The 20,666-nt window shown below is 39.8% G+C and overlaps 1 pseudogene across 1 annotated transcript in view; it reads right to left on the minus strand.

The window, feature by feature from the left end:
• LOC144755475 (cytochrome P450 2A9-like) overlaps nt 1-20,666 on the minus strand; it is a 572,487-nt pseudogene that overhangs the window by 399,148 nt on the left and 152,673 nt on the right. The window contains exon 2 of the transcript XR_013594897.1: nt 5,278-5,440. The product of XR_013594897.1 is annotated as a cytochrome P450 2A9-like (transcript). The remainder of the gene's footprint in view (nt 1-5,277; nt 5,441-20,666) is intronic.

Raw genomic sequence — 20,666 nt, forward strand, 5'->3', positions numbered from 1 at the left:
GTTTTGCCATCATCAATAGTGTCTTCTCTATATGTGCATGTGATGGAGCTGTATATGTGGAAGTGGGAGACACTACCAGAAAACAATGTCACAGAATGTTAAAGCAAATTATCATAGTCTCAACAGCCGCCGCCCGTGGAGGGAGTTCGGTGGGGCAGGGAGGAGGTGCGGGGGAGGGGCAGGGTGGACAGTGGTAAACACCGGAATATGGACAATTGCAGGTAAGTAAACAATTTAAAAAATAAAACGAATTTCGTAGCGCGCGCTGCATCGAAATTTGTTTTATTTATTAAATTGTTTACTTACCTGCAATTATCCATATTCCGTTGTTTACCAGTGTCCACCCTGCCCCTCCCCCGCACCGCCTCCCTGCCCCACCGAACTCCCTCCACTGGCTGCGGCTGAGTCTCAATGACAGCTGGAATACCTACATTGGCTGTGACATTCTAAGATATCGCTAAGGCAGACATTGCCATGTAATGCTCAAGTTGGCAAAACCATATCATGTCAACCAGATCATGCCATATGACTGGAGGGTTCACATCAGTGCATATTCACTGTCCTTAGAGACATTTAATACAGTTTTGTACTCACAAAACTAACTTTCAAGACAGAATACTTGTTACTTTAAAGATGCACATGTCTGGTACCTACCATGAACGGATAACTGAATGAAAATTTGATGCCAATTAGGGATTTACAATTTGGGACAGAGTAAACTCAAAACTACTCTTTAGAATGATAGGTACGTTTTGTTGCAATAAAAATGTATTATAAAAATATATATGTAGCATATCGAAAGTGAGATATTCGTATTCACCCTCTTACTATTTCTAAGGCAATGTATATGTAACACATGCACCAATCTAATTCATGATTTTTCTAGCAATTGAGCCGTGGAGCCACTCTGTGCTGTACTGACAGATAATTCATTGTCATAGTACCCGATCAAGCTGACTGACGCTGCTTTTTCTGAATCTACACGCGGAGCGATGTCCCGCTTTTCTAATCGTCTACGGAGAGAAACCCCCAGTGTCACTGTTAATCCACAAAGGGATTCTACAAAGCTACGGCTGTGGCGTAAAATTAATTGAGCCTCTCTGGCCTACCTACATACCCCATTGGATTGACAGCCTGTCCTCACATTGAGTACCTGGACGGGTCCTCATGTGAGTAAACCCTTTTCCTCTATTCTTCACGTGTGGCACATCATTTTTACAAGGCTGCACAATCATAAATTCAGATGTCCCTTCATCAATAGTCCTAAAGAAACCCCACATTGTTTTGAGGGTCAAAACGCCTTCGACAAACAGAAGAACCAAACCATTTTCCCAGCACATATCATTGTATATAGCGGCTGTCCACATGGAATTATTTTGATAATGGTCGAATTGTAAAAACTGTGGAAACCTTGTATATAATATTCACATTGTCACTTAGGTTTAGGTTCCCTTTGTCACTTGGGACACTATCCACAAATGTTGATTTGATGTATAATGTTTACTCCTAACTTTATTGTTTAAAAAATCCATAAAATATACTACACTGGAATCGGTGTGTTAGTAGTTCCTTTGCGCTCTGCCATTATCTAACCCTCTATATCACGATTGTGCTTATGTATCATAACCTCATAGTATATCATTCCATAGGAACCAGTGTTTTTTATATATATATGTACATATATATATATTACCTACTGGTGGTCGCCAGTAGGTAGTTGTAGTTAGGACCTATTATCCATAGGAATACCGCAACATTCTATTGGCAATAACTTTGGCGTCGATTGATGAATCTTCTTAAAATTGTCCAAACTTTTGGCCAGCTCAGTTTCGCTCCTTCCCTGAAAGTTTGGGTCAAGCGGGGGCCGAGAAAAAAGGGGGGTCCCAAAACGTGTTTTCCCCTTGCAATTTCCCATAGGACCTTTAGCCACGGCTACAGCTCGAACGGCTGAACCGAATTACACCATATTTGGCAGAGAGGTAGTCCTCAGTTCCGACTTGTGCCTTTTGCTTATATGGTGTCAATCTGTTCAGTAGTTCCTGAGAAAATTACGGTTAAAGTAATTTATATATCCATGGGTGCGGTGGATCCGCGTATCTATCCGCGTACCCGGTGGTCATTTTGTCCCAAAAAGAAAGTTGCTATCCATGCATACCAATCTCACTTGCCATTCATGTGAGATTGGAATGCATGGATAGCAACCATCACATTTTTTATTTGACAGTTCACACCTAGTGAATAATAAAATAATTGTGAGAAAGGTGTGCCTGCCAATTTTAAATCACGTTCCGTCACTAATATAGAGTGTACTTACCTGTCACTCTATTGCACTTGCACAGTTTATTGTCTAATTTTTTCTTCGTTTGGACACTTTCTTTCTTTTTGGGACAAAATGACTACCAATGATGAGAACAGCGGGCTTATCTGGTGTGTAACTACCAGTTACCCCTTTGGTGGTTCGCCCATGAGGGGCCATTTTGTTCTTTCACACTTTTTTCACCAATAGTTGGTGTTTGCTGCTTCTATAAAAGCTTATTGGTGTACTGAATAGATTGAGAAATGTTTAAATTGTAATTCGGTCACTATTTCCTTCTGGAGGACCGTCAGTGGAAAAAGGGCCTTTTTAAATGATAGGCAAAAGAGTGTTGCAAACAATTACAAAGAAAGAATACGGCGTTTCTTATAGAAAAAACAAACATGTATGTGATATATACACTTCGCAGAGTAGGAAACCAAAGCGACCAATATACTCTATCCTAATACAATTTGCCTTAGAGAACGGGTTTCTTGTGTTTGTAAAAATTTTGCATCGCCAGGCATCCCCTTCTGAACACTCCTGGACTTGAGGAAGATCAAAATAGGACTGAACATGCTGTCTTCAACTTGACAACAGTCCAGAAGAACTGGACTTACTCTCTATTGCACACATGACCAAGTGGACTCTAAGGATCATAAGGCTGACCTCCTGTTAAAGCTACAGGGGAACAACAAATTACAGGAGGCCTTTTCCTGAAATTGCCAAGTTCACGAGGGGCAACTGGGCCTGGACTGGACCCTGCTGTTTGGGATCTGCCTGACACCCTGTGAGTCTCTAAGTGACTCCCTTGAGGTCATGGGAGGCTGTAGAAGTGCATTCCTGTGGAGAATTGGGAGTTAAAGGTCTAAAGAGAGAAGGTATAATCTTTGACCAGGATGAACCTGTATTGAGTCTCTGATCTACACTCCTTCGTATTCAGAGTAAAATTGCCCCAAGGTCCTGGTCTACCACAGCCAGTGACTATCTTTGCACTTAATGTTTCTTGGCTCTATCCATACTTAAAACTTTACAAATTTATAGCCCCAGTTCCCGTCATGGGATTTTTGTCATTTTGGTGTTGTTTTGTTTATTACATAATTCAGTTTGGAATTTTGCAAATGCAAATCAACATATCAACTCTCTGAACCAGTTATAACAAGAATCCTCACACTGAAAACCCCCAGAGTTTGTCTAAGTGAGTGATCAATGGAAAAACCAATGCCTACTACAGTAATCTGTGAGATTACATGTAACAAAGTAGCTGGCTATAGCCCGTAACACAATGTGATAACAAGCTGCTAAAGGCCGATTGGCTTTAGCAAATGTTCTTCACAATTAATAAGCTAGATCAACTGCCTTTGTCAAAAGGTTTCATAATAAGCAGACTAGACTCCTTGCATCAAACATAACATTTCCTGTGTACCTATTAGGCATATAAGTTTCCACCATAGCCAATTTGCTACTACAGTTTTGAGCATAAACATTTCCTCAAGGAAACCATCCGACACACAATCATAAATAGAGGTATACATAATTACAGTTGGCCAAGTAATTTACTATCCCTCCTAAGAAGACCTAATAAGGATTCTCACAGTGCCTTTCTTGCATATCCCGTTTTTTTTGCACCTGGTCATTAACACCAAATCCATTGCCTATTAATGTAATCTGTGAGATTCCATGTATTAAAACACCTATCGCTTGGCTTTAATATACATTAATAACAATCCACACTTAAAAGCCTATTGATTTTAACGTATACTTTCCAGAAGAAATACGCCAGGCCAAGAACCTTTGTAACTACATTTCATAATATACAGATCAAGCCTATAGTTGTGAGCATGGGCTTGCCACCCAGTCATGCTGTGTCTAATATCATTTTTGTCACAAGTCAAAAAATGCAAACAATCCGTTTTTTACATGTAGAGCACAAATTTAGTCCAATCAAATTCTGTACTCAGGAAAACCAACATGTGGGTGGGGCCTTCTCTCAGTAGCTCTTTTTTGTTGATCACATAAGGTCGACAACAATTGCACCATCAAGCCAGACCTAAAAATCCATGTAGATTAGTGAAGCACAGGACTGTCAAACATAATACTTAACTCTAAAGTCTAAAGTTAATGACTGCCCTCCTCCGATCTGTGTCACTGCTAGAGAAACACAAACATAATGTATCTAGCTCTCTAAAACATAGCACTACAGTGTAATGTGTGTGCCCTTGAAAGTTCAATCTCATACAGCCATACTGCTCGTGGCAGAGGCAGCTGGATAAATTAACAAATTGATCACAGTTGTGTGGGGGTAAGCACTGTTTTTGTGGAAGCACGCAATGTCTGCCCATTCAAAGCATGAATTACTGTCTACCAACATGTGGGCAGAGCCAAAGACCCTCTCCTGGCAGTGCATCTGAAAGCACTTTTTTAGGTTAATCATTTTGGGCCTGATTCACAAAGATAATTTACACTTTTGATTAGTTTTACACATTTGAGTACTTTACAGTTTTGAGTAAGTTTACAACTTTTTAGTATTGGCAAACCTTTGAGTGTAAGAAGTTACTACGGAAAAAATAATTCACCCCTGGCAGAGAAAACACTTCTCCGGCCCTTAAAGATATCACAAACCAAATGTGTGAACAATATACCTAAAGAGGTTTGCTGCACTACCTCTATTTGATATTTGCAAGATTCGGAGGCCCAGATTATGCGCTAGAGCTTTGGAAGAAAGCAACAGCACCATATGTTTGTAGATATGTCTTTGGAGTTCGCTTTCAGTCAACACAGCACAGCAACCACACTTAGGTTGTTGTACTGCGTTGCATTAAATAATGGTAAATGTGCCCTTTAATCCCCTTCTTTCAGCATGAAAAGACTAACCGCCTTTGTACCAAGCTATTAAAAATGACCTGTTCACACCTAGGTGATTGGTTTGTTTTAGTGTTCATGCTTTGTTGTTGTCAAACAAATAAAAAGATGAACATTCTCACCAGAATTCTCAAACACTGTCTCAAAGGTAGGAGTTGATCCTCTTCCGCTAAATTCTTCTCCTTGGCCCACCAGGGCTTCCTTCACAGCATCGTATCCCCAGAGTATCACCACTTGACGCAGGCCCAAGTGCAGGGTGTACACCGGACCGTATTTCTCGCTCAGCTGCATTCCCCCAAAAAGTAAAAGAGAAGTTTAGTGATTGATAGCTCAAGTCAGAATGGAGGTGTTAAAAAGCAAAATCAAATCAGTGAAAGTAAAATCTAATGACGCATCACAACAAAATCAATGAATATGTGTGAGTATCAATTATTAGCTCTTAAACGTCGAATACAGATAAAGTAGCAGCAGCTTGTCTGGCAGGAGCCAAGCAGAAGGCAGCATAGTTCACTTTTAGGAAAATACAATTTTGAATAATGTAATGGTTGATATATGTTTACTCTTATGATATCAAAAGCAGGATGAAAACAACTGTGGACGTTTTAAATCCCTTAAATGCTTTACAAAGAAATTAGGCTCAAGCTTAATGAAGGGGTGGCTGCTTTTCAAGAAGACAAATCGATTGCATGTGTGAATATAATCCAAGTCACTCTCCATTGAGGACAAATTTTAACATCAATCAGTAATTAATGTAATGTGAACCAGACACGGGGCGCATGTCCAGTACACTCTTAAACCCACAGCACGACAGCTTCCTAGAAGGCAAAGGCACTTGCTGTACTCTTGATCTGTGCTTCACTTCAGACAGATGGACGACCACATGCCATTCCATAGGCACTGGAGTGCTTCTCAGGCATTTCATGGTAGACTGAGTTTCTTCACCATGGGTAAAATAGGAAGTGATGGACCTGACAAATATATTTAAAAAAATGAAGCGCCCCCCCTCCCCTCAAAGTTTCTTTTTAGTCCAGAGGCCACTGTGTCCCAGCCATTCTATGTAGGATGCTGCCAGGTACCGGCATGGAAGCCAAGTCCTTCCACACAGAGGTGCAGTCTGTGTCGAGTACTTTGGACCTTTCTTTTTGGGGGTCATATGGTCATAGATGTTGGACAGTATGCTCTGGTTGACGTACATTTTCCATCTACCAAAAAAGTATTGCTTCCTAGTGCTTTTTTAATAATAGGTCAAGCGCCAGAGACATCTGTAAATTACATAAGAAATATAAACTCACACAGACAACTAACTCAGCTACTTTTGCATGCAGGGGCGTAACTTGGTCCCTAAGATTGGGGGAGGGTGTAAACTATAGATTTCCCAACAATCACGCGAAGTATCGTGTGCAAATACGTTATATGTGCAGCAGGGAATGAGGGGACCTAAGGGACAGTGTCTTAGGAGTACTTAAAACACAATATTTTTCCGAACGACCCAACATTTTTTCGGACTTTCAAAACAGAGACAAGAAAGCTAGTGTATGTATTTGTGTGTATGTGAAATCCAATAGACACCTCGACATACCCGACTGAAAGTACAGGTACCCAACTATTTCCCACAGAATATATCTTTTAGGTGGGTGCAACATCCCCCCTCCCCCGCAGCTACGCCTGTTTGCATGAGACTCATATTTATTCTGTATTATGATTTATGAGTGGAAACGTTCCTCAATTTCACCTACCCATAATTCTGTCCTTCAAAGACTTAAGTAAGCTTAAGCTTGAACTCATTAATCACACTTCCACTATCACATCCGACATCAACACCCTTCTAAACAACTTCTAATTAATTGAAAGCATTTCTGGAAAACCATCTCAAAACACACATCTCAACAAAAAATTCAAGTGTAAGCCAAAGAGGAGAGGAGTTGGCCTAAGGGCTAGGGCGGTCGACCTCGCATCCAGGGAACTGGGTTTGAGACTCGGCAATGAAGCTGAACATCCTGTGATTCTGGGCAAATCACTTAATCTCCCCGTGCCTAACAAAATGTGTCCTCATGTAATGCAACTGGTGCTATGTGAAGCACTCTGATACGCGATTCGGGCTAAGTGTCGGCTATATAAAACTCTGTAAAAAAAAAAAACTTTGGCACTAGAGTATCCGAAGGCCTTGTAGTGTAGTTCCTATATCCCTGATAGGCTCTGCACATTGGAATAATATACACTATAGATTTGAAATAGGACTGAGGTCAGTATGTCTATATCGAGTACATTAAACTTAATTACTTGTGTGTGCCAGCTAACTCAGAGGTCACTAGAAACTTCTCGAATGAACAAGAAGGGATTCGTCTCTGACAATCTCATAAACATGACAACTTTGTTTCCCTTAGAATCGGACCATTATCTTCAGAGTCCTGGAAACAATAGATTACAGTTTCACTTAGTCAATCGTGCATGCTTCGTTTCTACAGAGTTGCACAGAAATAGAGAGATTGGCGTTTCAATAAAAGGGTTTATTTAACAGTCTTATTTCTCATGCAAGAGATATGTACTGCTCCATTTGACAGACAGAATGCGAAGTATAATACGTACAGCGTTAGCAGTAATATAAAATAATACTGCAATGGCATGGTCTGTAGCTATGACATATATAAAAATACATACATAAATAACACAGGCTAGAATACTCAACTGGTGCTTCTACAGTATTCCTATCCCAGTGTACCTAACCTCAGTATAGTACGAGGGAAGAAGTAGGTGCTGTTTAGCTATAGTCTAAATTAGCTTAAGTTTAGTTTTGCCAACAGTTGCCAAAAGTTTCTCTAGGTTCTAGTCTGCTTCATACCTTAGAATGAGAGAGGTTGGGATCTCTTTCCCGGGACTCAATCTCTAACACCCCGCAAGGGGAGTCAGAAACACTGGAGCTGGATTCTCGGCAAGGAGGATGACAGCGTCTGGTTAGAGCGTCAGTTGAAGACGTGACTTCCTTCGGGACTTGCTGTGACGAGCCGCGTTCTGCAAGTAAGTAGCCGAACCGCACAGTGCCTTGCCATAGCAAGTGAAGGTATATTAATACTTTGAAGGTGTTTAGGAATGCCAGTATTGACGTACAAGTCGGGCATATGAACGTCATGAATGAACCCCTAAGGAATAGATGTTCATGAATAATAAATGAGTTCTTGGAGAAATCAATATCTTGGCAAGGGGAAGTCCTAAAGGCTTAAGAGTCTAGTTTTCCAAGAACTCGTTGTGACAAAGAGGAACGGATGTAGTTGACCATGCCTGTATTTGGTTAGCATGAGCAATGCCTAAATAAGGGCTGGATTTCTATGCCTAAATACGGGCAGTGTGAATTATACCTATATAAGGGCATAAATGCATAAATCAGGAAATCTATATACGGTATCTAAATCGACACACAACAACCTTGCTGACCACAAAGACTTCACAGGCAGACAGAAAAGAAAATGAAAGAAAAAACTGAAACCTCTACTGAATACCATTTGCGCAATACACAGACAATTCATCACAACAGGCAATGTCAATCACTAAAACAACTCATCACTGAAGCTGGCTACCGAAGCAGAACGCTCATCAAAAGATTCAAGTATTGCATCATCCCCCCACCTGACTCTCCTACCCTTACATCACGGGCAAGTGCAATGCTATCAACCACTTCTTCAATAAAAAAAATGCACAAGATAGAAAAGCATATTGACAACACCAAACCTGCTTTTCTTCTGACACCTCTACCACACTCTACATGCCACAATGGGCATCCTTCAAATCCTTGTCTCTCAAAGAACTCAATGACATCCTTAACTCCCTCAAAAGAACAACATTGAAAGATAATTCTGGAGATGCTCTCTCACCCCTAGTCCCTAATATTCATGCCTCCTTCACTTAAGATATCTTCAGTGAAGCTCTCAAGATATACCAGATCCCCCATGCCCAAAGAAACCCTCACTAGGCCCCCTTGACAATGCCAACTACCAATCCATCACTCATCTACACTTTAATGTGAAGAACATCGAAAAAATCAGTTTATGCACAATTTCAAGATCGCATCAACACCAGCTATCTCCTCCATGACAATCCATCCAGCTTTGTAGTGTAGTTCCTATAGTCCCAATAGGCTCTGCGCATTGGAATAATATATCCTATAGAGGTGACGTAGGACTTATTTCTACTAGGTCTCTATCGAATATATTAGACTTAATTATGAGTGCCAGCTAGCTCAGAGGTCACTAGAAACTTTTTTGAGTTCACAAGAAGGGATTAGTTTCTGACAACCGCATAAACATGACGACTTTGTTTCCCCAAGATAAAACTGATCATCAGAGTTGTGGAAACAATAGATAGTTATTTTACTCAGTCAATCGTGCATGCTTCGTTTCACCAGAGGTGCGGAGAAACTAGAAAGAAGGGCGTTTTCAATACAAGGATTTACTGAACAGTCTTCTTTATCAAGCATAAGAAAGGAACTGCTACAATTGTAAAACTGTTTGCAAAATATATTGCATACAGTAGAGAGAGTAGAATAAAATAATACTGTAAGAGCATTGTATGGTTCCTAAACCATAAAGAAATACATACATAAATAACAGAGGCTAAAAGTACTCAACTGGTGCTTCTAAAATACGCCTACCCCGATGTACCTAACCTAAGCTTAGTACGAGGGAAGAAGTAAGTGAGGTGTAGAATAAATATATTATTCTTTTGCCAAGAATCTGTCCAAGATTTCTCTTAGGGTCTAATCAGCTCCATACCTTAATTTGGAATGAAGAAGGTCAGGCTCAGGACTCGATTTCCCAACAACCCGCAAGGGTTGCTTGGAAACACTGGAGCTGGATTTCTTGGCAGAAGAAAAGACAGTGTCTCTCTCAGTGCGTCTGCTGGAGGGTCGGCTTCCTTCGGCACTTGCAGTAGCAGAATGCGTCGGGCAAGTAGATAGTCGAACTGCTCCAAACCACTGTGTGTTTGCTAAGGCAAGTGTGGGCATTTTTATACCTTGAAGTTGCCGAGTTTGACGTTAAGGTGGACATAAGAACATCATTAAAGACTTTCAGTTCTTTGAAAACTCCAGGAGTTCTTGGACAAGTCAGTATTCGAGCAAGGGGAAGTCCCTAGCCGCTGAAGCTGAGTTTTCCAAAAAAACCTTATAGATTTTCGGAACTAGTGGAGGTAGCCCTACTGTATTTGGACTGCATGAGCTATGTCTAAATATGGTTATGATTCTTATGCCTATATAAGGACATAGTGATTTATACTTATATTCACTGAAAAAACCATAGGTTATAGACCATTTATAGTTAGGAATTAGCATTTACAAAACCTTGAAAATTCACTGAAAAAACCATAGGTTATAGACCATATATAGTTAGGGATTAGCATTTAAAAAACCTTATTTTACTCACACAAAACCATTGAAATTCCATATATAGTTAGTTGTACTAACTATATATCGCGCACCCGCAATCCACTGCTGATCATGTCACATATTACATCATTCATGACATGGTCAGTGACATCACTGATGACATCACTGATGACATCTCAAATGACATCACTGATGACATCACTGATGACATCTCAAATGTCTTACATATTGAAGAATGAGTGGATTTATAAGTGTCTGGATGAAGGATTTAGTAGGTGCGTGACTGACTGTATGAGTGAGTGATTAAATGTGTGTCACTGAGTGCATGGGTTAGTGAGTAAACTGTCTTAATTTGTGCATCATTATGTCTGTTGTTCTGTAAACTGCTGCATGTGTTGATCAGTAGCTATATGAGTAAGTATATGGGTTATTGATTGGTTGCCCAAGTATTTGTATGGGAGACTGAGTGTGTGTGTGGGTGGCTGGGAGGTGTATGACTCTGTGCATAGATGTGTAAGCAGTTGATTCACTAGATATATGGGTTCAAAAGTGCAAGTGGAAACAGCTGTATGTGCGGTTGACTGAGTGCATTGGTGAGTGAATGGATATCTCAGTGCTACATGTCAAAGTAAGTACATATGTAAAACACAGTACATGTGAGAGTTAACATATATAAGTAACTGTGCATAAGAGCCAGTGAATGTGTGAGTGGCTGTATTGATCATTGCGAACTTGTATCAGGGATTGCAAAAGAGAGTAAATATGTGTTAGTATATGTTTGAATAGACGTGACTTCCTTCGGGACTTGCTGTGACGAGCCGCGTTCTGCAAGTAAGTAGCCGAACCGCACAGTGCCTTGCCATAGCAAGTGAAGGTATATTAATACTTTGAAGGTGTTTAGGAATGCCAGTATTGACGTACAAGTCGGGCATATGAACGTCATGAATGAACCCCTAAGGAATAGATGTTCATGAATAATAAATGAGTTCTTGGAGAAATCAATATCTTGGCAAGGGGAAGTCCTAAAGGCTTAAGAGTCTAGTTTTCCAAGAACTCGTTGTGACAAAGAGGAACGGATGTAGTTGACCATGCCTGTATTTGGTTAGCATGAGCAATGCCTAAATAAGGGCTGGATTTCTATGCCTAAATACGGGCAGTGTGAATTATACCTATATAAGGGCATAAATGCATAAATCAGGAAATCTATATACGGTATCTAAATCGACACACAACAACCTTGCTGACCACAAAGACTTCACAGGCAGACAGAAAAGAAAATGAAAGAAAAAACTGAAACCTCTACTGAATACCATTTGCGCAATACACAGACAATTCATCACAACAGGCAATGTCAATCACTAAAACAACTCATCACTGAAGCTGGCTACCGAAGCAGAACGCTCATCAAAAGATTCAAGTATTGCATCATCCCCCCACCTGACTCTCCTACCCTTACATCACGGGCAAGTGCAATGCTATCAACCACTTCTTCAATAAAAAAAATGCACAAGATAGAAAAGCATATTGACAACACCAAACCTGCTTTTCTTCTGACACCTCTACCACACTCTACATGCCACAATGGGCATCCTTCAAATCCTTGTCTCTCAAAGAACTCAATGACATCCTTAACTCCCTCAAAAGAACAACATTGAAAGATAATTCTGGAGATGCTCTCTCACCCCTAGTCCCTAATATTCATGCCTCCTTCACTTAAGATATCTTCAGTGAAGCTCTCAAGATATACCAGATCCCCCATGCCCAAAGAAACCCTCACTAGGCCCCCTTGACAATGCCAACTACCAATCCATCACTCATCTACACTTTAATGTGAAGAACATCGAAAAAATCAGTTTATGCACAATTTCAAGATCGCATCAACACCAGCTATCTCCTCCATGACAATCCATCCAGCTTTGTAGTGTAGTTCCTATAGTCCCAATAGGCTCTGCGCATTGGAATAATATATCCTATAGAGGTGACGTAGGACTTATTTCTACTAGGTCTCTATCGAATATATTAGACTTAATTATGAGTGCCAGCTAGCTCAGAGGTCACTAGAAACTTTTTTGAGTTCACAAGAAGGGATTAGTTTCTGACAACCGCATAAACATGACGACTTTGTTTCCCCAAGATAAAACTGATCATCAGAGTTGTGGAAACAATAGATAGTTATTTTACTCAGTCAATCGTGCATGCTTCGTTTCACCAGAGGTGCGGAGAAACTAGAAAGAAGGGCGTTTTCAATACAAGGATTTACTGAACAGTCTTCTTTATCAAGCATAAGAAAGGAACTGCTACAATTGTAAAACTGTTTGCAAAATATATTGCATACAGTAGAGAGAGTAGAATAAAATAATACTGTAAGAGCATTGTATGGTTCCTAAACCATAAAGAAATACATACATAAATAACAGAGGCTAAAAGTACTCAACTGGTGCTTCTAAAATACGCCTACCCCGATGTACCTAACCTAAGCTTAGTACGAGGGAAGAAGTAAGTGAGGTGTAGAATAAATATATTATTCTTTTGCCAAGAATCTGTCCAAGATTTCTCTTAGGGTCTAATCAGCTCCATACCTTAATTTGGAATGAAGAAGGTCAGGCTCAGGACTCGATTTCCCAACAACCCGCAAGGGTTGCTTGGAAACACTGGAGCTGGATTTCTTGGCAGAAGAAAAGACAGTGTCTCTCTCAGTGCGTCTGCTGGAGGGTCGGCTTCCTTCGGCACTTGCAGTAGCAGAATGCGTCGGGCAAGTAGATAGTCGAACTGCTCCAAACCACTGTGTGTTTGCTAAGGCAAGTGTGGGCATTTTTATACCTTGAAGTTGCCGAGTTTGACGTTAAGGTGGACATAAGAACATCATTAAAGACTTTCAGTTCTTTGAAAACTCCAGGAGTTCTTGGACAAGTCAGTATTCGAGCAAGGGGAAGTCCCTAGCCGCTGAAGCTGAGTTTTCCAAAAAAACCTTATAGATTTTCGGAACTAGTGGAGGTAGCCCTACTGTATTTGGACTGCATGAGCTATGTCTAAATATGGTTATGATTCTTATGCCTATATAAGGACATAGTGATTTATACTTATATTCACTGAAAAAACCATAGGTTATAGACCATATATAGTTAGGAATTAGCATTTACAAAACCTTGAAAATTCACTGAAAAAACCATAGGTTATAGACCATATATAGTTAGGGATTAGCATTTAAAAAACCTTATTTTACTCACACAAAACCATTGAAATTCCATATATAGTTAGTTGTACTAACTATATATCGCGCACCCGCAATCCACTGCTGATCATGTCACATATTACATCATTCATGACATGGTCAGTGACATCACTGATGACATCACTGATGACATCTCAAATGACATCACTGATGACATCACTGATGACATCTCAAATGTCTTACATATTGAAGAATGAGTGGATTTATAAGTGTCTGGATGAAGGATTTAGTAGGTGCGTGACTGACTGTATGAGTGAGTGATTAAATGTGTGTCACTGAGTGCATGGGTTAGTGAGTAAACTGTCTTAATTTGTGCATCATTATGTCTGTTGTTCTGTAAACTGCTGCATGTGTTGATCAGTAGCTATATGAGTAAGTATATGGGTTATTGATTGGTTGCCCAAGTATTTGTATGGGAGACTGAGTGTGTGTGTGGGTGGCTGGGAGGTGTATGACTCTGTGCATAGATGTGTAAGCAGTTGATTCACTAGATATATGGGTTCAAAAGTGCAAGTGGAAACAGCTGTATGTGCGGTTGACTGAGTGCATTGGTGAGTGAATGGATATCTCAGTGCTACATGTCAAAGTAAGTACATATGTAAAACACAGTACATGTGAGAGTTAACATATATAAGTAACTGTGCATAAGAGCCAGTGAATGTGTGAGTGGCTGTATTGATCATTGCGAACTTGTATCAGGGATTGCAAAAGAGAGTAAATATGTGTTAGTATATGTTTGAATAGACGTGACTTCCTTCGGGACTTGCTGTGACGAGCCGCGTTCTGCAAGTAAGTAGCCGAACCGCACAGTGCCTTGCCATAGCAAGTGAAGGTATATTAATACTTTGAAGGTGTTTAGGAATGCCAGTATTGACGTACAAGTCGGGCATATGAACGTCATGAATGAACCCCTAAGGAATAGATGTTCATGAATAATAAATGAGTTCTTGGAGAAATCAATATCTTGGCAAGGGGAAGTCCTAAAGGCTTAAGAGTCTAGTTTTCCAAGAACTCGTTGTGACAAAGAGGAACGGATGTAGTTGACCATGCCTGTATTTGGTTAGCATGAGCAATGCCTAAATAAGGGCTGGATTTCTATGCCTAAATACGGGCAGTGTGAATTATACCTATATAAGGGCATAAATGCATAAATCAGGAAATCTATATACGGTATCTAAATCGACACACAACAACCTTGCTGACCACAAAGACTTCACAGGCAGACAGAAAAGAAAATGAAAGAAAAAACTGAAACCTCTACTGAATACCATTTGCGCAATACACAGACAATTCATCACAACAGGCAATGTCAATCACTAAAACAACTCATCACTGAAGCTGGCTACCGAAGCAGAACGCTCATCAAAAGATTCAAGTATTGCATCATCCCCCCACCTGACTCTCCTACCCTTACATCACGGGCAAGTGCAATGCTATCAACCACTTCTTCAATAAAAAAAATGCACAAGATAGAAAAGCATATTGACAACACCAAACCTGCTTTTCTTCTGACACCTCTACCACACTCTACATGCCACAATGGGCATCCTTCAAATCCTTGTCTCTCAAAGAACTCAATGACATCCTTAACTCCCTCAAAAGAACAACATTGAAAGATAATTCTGGAGATGCTCTCTCACCCCTAGTCCCTAATATTCATGCCTCCTTCACTTAAGATATCTTCAGTGAAGCTCTCAAGATATACCAGATCCCCCATGCCCAAAGAAACCCTCACTAGGCCCCCTTGACAATGCCAACTACCAATCCATCACTCATCTACACTTTAATGTGAAGAACATCGAAAAAATCAGTTTATGCACAATTTCAAGATCGCATCAACACCAGCTATCTCCTCCATGACAATCCATCCAGCTTTGTAGTGTAGTTCCTATAGTCCCAATAGGCTCTGCGCATTGGAATAATATATCCTATAGAGGTGACGTAGGACTTATTTCTACTAGGTCTCTATCGAATATATTAGACTTAATTATGAGTGCCAGCTAGCTCAGAGGTCACTAGAAACTTTTTTGAGTTCACAAGAAGGGATTAGTTTCTGACAACCGCATAAACATGACGACTTTGTTTCCCCAAGATAAAACTGATCATCAGAGTTGTGGAAACAATAGATAGTTATTTTACTCAGTCAATCGTGCATGCTTCGTTTCACCAGAGGTGCGGAGAAACTAGAAAGAAGGGCGTTTTCAATACAAGGATTTACTGAACAGTCTTCTTTATCAAGCATAAGAAAGGAACTGCTACAATTGTAAAACTGTTTGCAAAATATATTGCATACAGTAGAGAGAGTAGAATAAAATAATACTGTAAGAGCATTGTATGGTTCCTAAACCATAAAGAAATACATACATAAATAACAGAGGCTAAAAGTACTCAACTGGTGCTTCTAAAATACGCCTACCCCGATGTACCTAACCTAAGCTTAGTACGAGGGAAGAAGTAAGTGAGGTGTAGAATAAATATATTATTCTTTTGCCAAGAATCTGTCCAAGATTTCTCTTAGGGTCTAATCAGCTCCATACCTTAATTTGGAATGAAGAAGGTCAGGCTCAGGACTCGATTTCCCAACAACCCGCAAGGGTTGCTTGGAAACACTGGAGCTGGATTTCTTGGCAGAAGAAAAGACAGTGTCTCTCTCAGTGCGTCTGCTGGAGGGTCGGCTTCCTTCGGCACTTGCAGTAGCAGAATGCGTCGGGCAAGTAGATAGTCGAACTGCTCCAAACCACTGTGTGTTTGCTAAGGCAAGTGTGGGCATTTTTATACCTTGAAGTTGCCGAGTTTGACGTTAAGGTGGACATAAGAACATCATTAAAGACTTTCAGTTCTTTGAAAACTCCAGGAGTTCTTGGACAAGTCAGTATTCGAGCAAGGGGAAGTCCCTAGCCGCTGAAGCTGAGTTTTCCAAAAAAACCTTATAGATTTTCGGAACTAGTGGAGGTAGCCCTACTGTATTTGGACTGCATGAGCTATGTCTAAATATGGTTATGATTCTTATGCCTATATAAGGACATAGTGATTTATACTTATATTCACTGAAAAAACCATAGGTTATAGACCATATATAGTTAGGAATTAGCATTTACAAAACCTTGAAAATTCACTGAAAAAACCATAGGTTATAGACCATATATAGTTAGGGATTAGCATTTAAAAAACCTTATTTTACTCACACAAAACCATTGAAATTCCATATATAGTTAGTTGTACTAACTATATATCGCGCACCCGCAATCCACTGCTGATCATGTCACATATTACATCATTCATGACATGGTCAGTGACATCACTGATGACATCACTGATGACATCTCAAATGACATCACTGATGACATCACTGATGACATCTCAAATGTCTTACATATTGAAGAATGAGTGGATTTATAAGTGTCTGGATGAAGGATTTAGTAGGTGCGTGACTGACTGTATGAGTGAGTGATTAAATGTGTGTCACTGAGTGCATGGGTTAGTGAGTAAACTGTCTTAATTTGTGCATCATTATGTCTGTTGTTCTGTAAACTGCTGCATGTGTTGATCAGTAGCTATATGAGTAAGTATATGGGTTATTGATTGGTTGCCCAAGTATTTGTATGGGAGACTGAGTGTGTGTGTGGGTGGCTGGGAGGTGTATGACTCTGTGCATAGATGTGTAAGCAGTTGATTCACTAGATATATGGGTTCAAAAGTGCAAGTGGAAACAGCTGTATGTGCGGTTGACTGAGTGCATTGGTGAGTGAATGGATATCTCAGTGCTACATGTCAAAGTAAGTACATATGTAAAACACAGTACATGTGAGAGTTAACATATATAAGTAACTGTGCATAAGAGCCAGTGAATGTGTGAGTGGCTGTATTGATCATTGCGAACTTGTATCAGGGATTGCAAAAGAGAGTAAATATGTGTTAGTATATGTTTGAATAAGTAAGGTATGTATAACTGTATAGTTGAGGAAATGGAGGTGTAATTGATTCTTTGCATGACTGAGTAGGTGTGTGAGTAACTCCATGGATGAGTGACAGTCTGTGAGTGTCTGTTTACACTGAGTGTATCTAAGGTTTTTTTAGAGTCTGAAGAAGTTCATCATATTATCACATGAATGATGTCATCAGTGATGTCATCAGTAATGTCAAATGAGATGTCATCAGTGATGTCATCAGTGATGTCATTTGAGATGTCATCAGTGATGTCATCAGTCATGTCATTTGAGATGTCATCAGTGATGTCATCAGTGATGTCATTTGAGATGTCATCAGTGATGTCATCAGTGATGTCACTGACCATGTCATGAATGATGTAATATGTGACATGATCAGCAGTGGATTGCGGGTGCGCGATATATAGTTAGTACAATTAACTATATATGGAATTTCAATGGTTTTGTGTGAGTAAAATAAGGGTTTTTAAATGCTAATCCCTAACTATATATGGTCTATAACCTATGGTTTTTTCAGTGAATTTTCAAGGTTTTGTAAATGCTAATTCCTAACTATATATGGTCTATAACCTATGGTTTTTTCAGTGAATTTCAATGGTTTTTTAATAGCAAATATCAAAACCTTTACAATGTATTCTTCTTTAAATCGAAAAATATTTTTTACATGTTTTTAATACAATTTTTTTTAAAATTATTTTTATTGTTTCGCTCCCGGTCCGCGAACCGGTTAGCTTCCCGTTAGCTCAATTCGGAGCCGCGACCCGGTCCGCGAACCGGTAAACGTTCCGTTTGCGCAACTGTCGCGTTAGAAAACAACATCGTGACGCGTCGCGTCAGCATGACGTTTCGCGTTTTCGCGTGATACGTCATATGACGTGCCACGTTAGCGTACCCGGAAGCGAACCGGTACGCGAAGCGAGGCGCGAAGCGCAGCTTCCCGGAAGCGAACCGGGACGCGGCGCAAAGCGCGTAACGTAAACACAGCAGGTCATGTGACTTGGTAATAACAATTTTCATTGGTTCATTTCACTTTTGGTTTCCTAATGATGTAAGACTAGGTCATGTGATCTAAAATTAACACTTTTCATTGGTTTAGAACTTTTGTTTTTCCCAAATGATGAAAACCCCTCCTTCTTTCCTCACTCTGACTTTCATCTTTGTGAGAGAAAGACCCTTTGTTACCAGTGAGCAATGGCTTCATTAGTAGCTTCAGCTGGTGCTTCCCCACCACCTCCACCACATCCAAGGAAGAGAGGACCACCTGCTGAAGTTATAATTCAGCAAGAAGAGGAAGAAGAAGAAGAGGAGGAAGAGCAAGAAGAGAGGCAGTTTTTGCCTGAGGAGCCCAGGAGGTCTCACCTGAAAGAAAACTTTATTTGGCAATTTTTTAAATTTCCCCGAGGCCAGAAAAAAGTTAATGCAAGGTACGTAACTTGCCTTATATGTCAAGATAGACTGTCCAGAGGGACAGAGAAGAAATACAGTTACGGAAACTACACAATGCATCGCCATATGAGTAGGTGGCATCCTAACAACTACAGTGCTGCACAGTTACGTAACGAACAAGATAATCCCCCTTCTATGGCCAGAAGATCTGTTGTACCGGAAGTGACGGGACCAAAGGGGAGGGAGATGGTCCCAAATATACAAATGAGATTCGGGGAAGTAAAACAAGTCTGCGTACTTTGTAATCAGTTCATTTGCTACAGAGAAAGTAGCATCACGTTAATCAACAGAGCTATCGACAATCATGATTGTCCGAAACGCCCCAGACAATAAATTCTTTTTTTTTTTTTGCTCCTGTTGAGCCCTTTACAATGAATCGTTTTCGTTTCCCCCCCCAAAAAAAACCAAAAAATATATAAAACCGTTCAGAAAAATTAAAAAAAAGTAAAAAAATGTTCAGAAAAATAATAAAAAAAATATAAAACAACAAAAACAATAAAAAAAAAGTTCTTTTCAGAACTACCTCCCCGTTATAAAAAAATTGGTAGAATATTTGGAACTCTGCCAACCTCTATTTCTCTTGGTTCGCTTCCCGGTTCGCTCGCCGGTACGCGAACCGGGAGCGAACCAAAATTTTTTTTTTTTAAAAAAGAACAGTAAGTATAAGGGAAGGAAACAGACAGTTATGTTAAAAGAAAGACAGCTATAGGGGAGTAAACTAGAGATACTGTTACCCGCAATCCACTGCTGATGATGTCACATATTACATCATTCATGACATGGTCAGTGACATCATCAGCAGAGGATTGCGGGTAACAGTATCCCTAGTTTACTCCCTATAGCTGTCTTTCTTTTAACATAACTGTCTGTTTCCTTCCCTTATACTTACTGTTCTTTTTTTAAAAAAAAATTTTGATCAGTCAGAAACAGTGACAGTAATAGAGACAGAGTGAGTGACCAAGAGTGAAGAAGTATGAGAAGAGAGGGACTAAGAAAAATAGTGGAAGGAGTAGAGTAATTAAGTAATAGAGAAAGGAATGAGGGAAGTAGCAAAGGCAGGAAAGTGATGGTTAAAGAAATGAAGCAGTGGAACTAATAGAAGTTAAATGTGATAGAAATATAACGAAAAGAGTACAAAACATTTACCTTATAATTGTCGTTAAGTTAGTCATTTGTTATTTTTATACTTTCAATCTGTGAAAGAGAGAACAAACATTTGAAAAATATTAAAACATGTATTTAATAAATTAGAAAAGACAAGGGAAAAGATTGAAGGACAAACAGTTTTTCAACAACTTTGACACTTACAGAAGCCTCTGCTTCTCCATGCCCCTACACAGTCCTAAAAATATACATTTTAAACTAACAGTATCTTGATGCAGATGAAGTGAGTCCTATCTTGCAACATGGTTCACCTTTTGCATCACTGCTGCATCGGTTTCATGTGGCATTGTTTTTTTACAGCATGACACATCTGCCTAGATGCATCATTTTGTAATTTTGTCGCCTCAT

This window comes from Lissotriton helveticus, chromosome 5_1 (genome assembly GCF_964261635.1).
Source record: "Lissotriton helveticus chromosome 5_1, aLisHel1.1, whole genome shotgun sequence".
Taxonomy (NCBI): domain Eukaryota; kingdom Metazoa; phylum Chordata; class Amphibia; order Caudata; family Salamandridae; genus Lissotriton; species Lissotriton helveticus.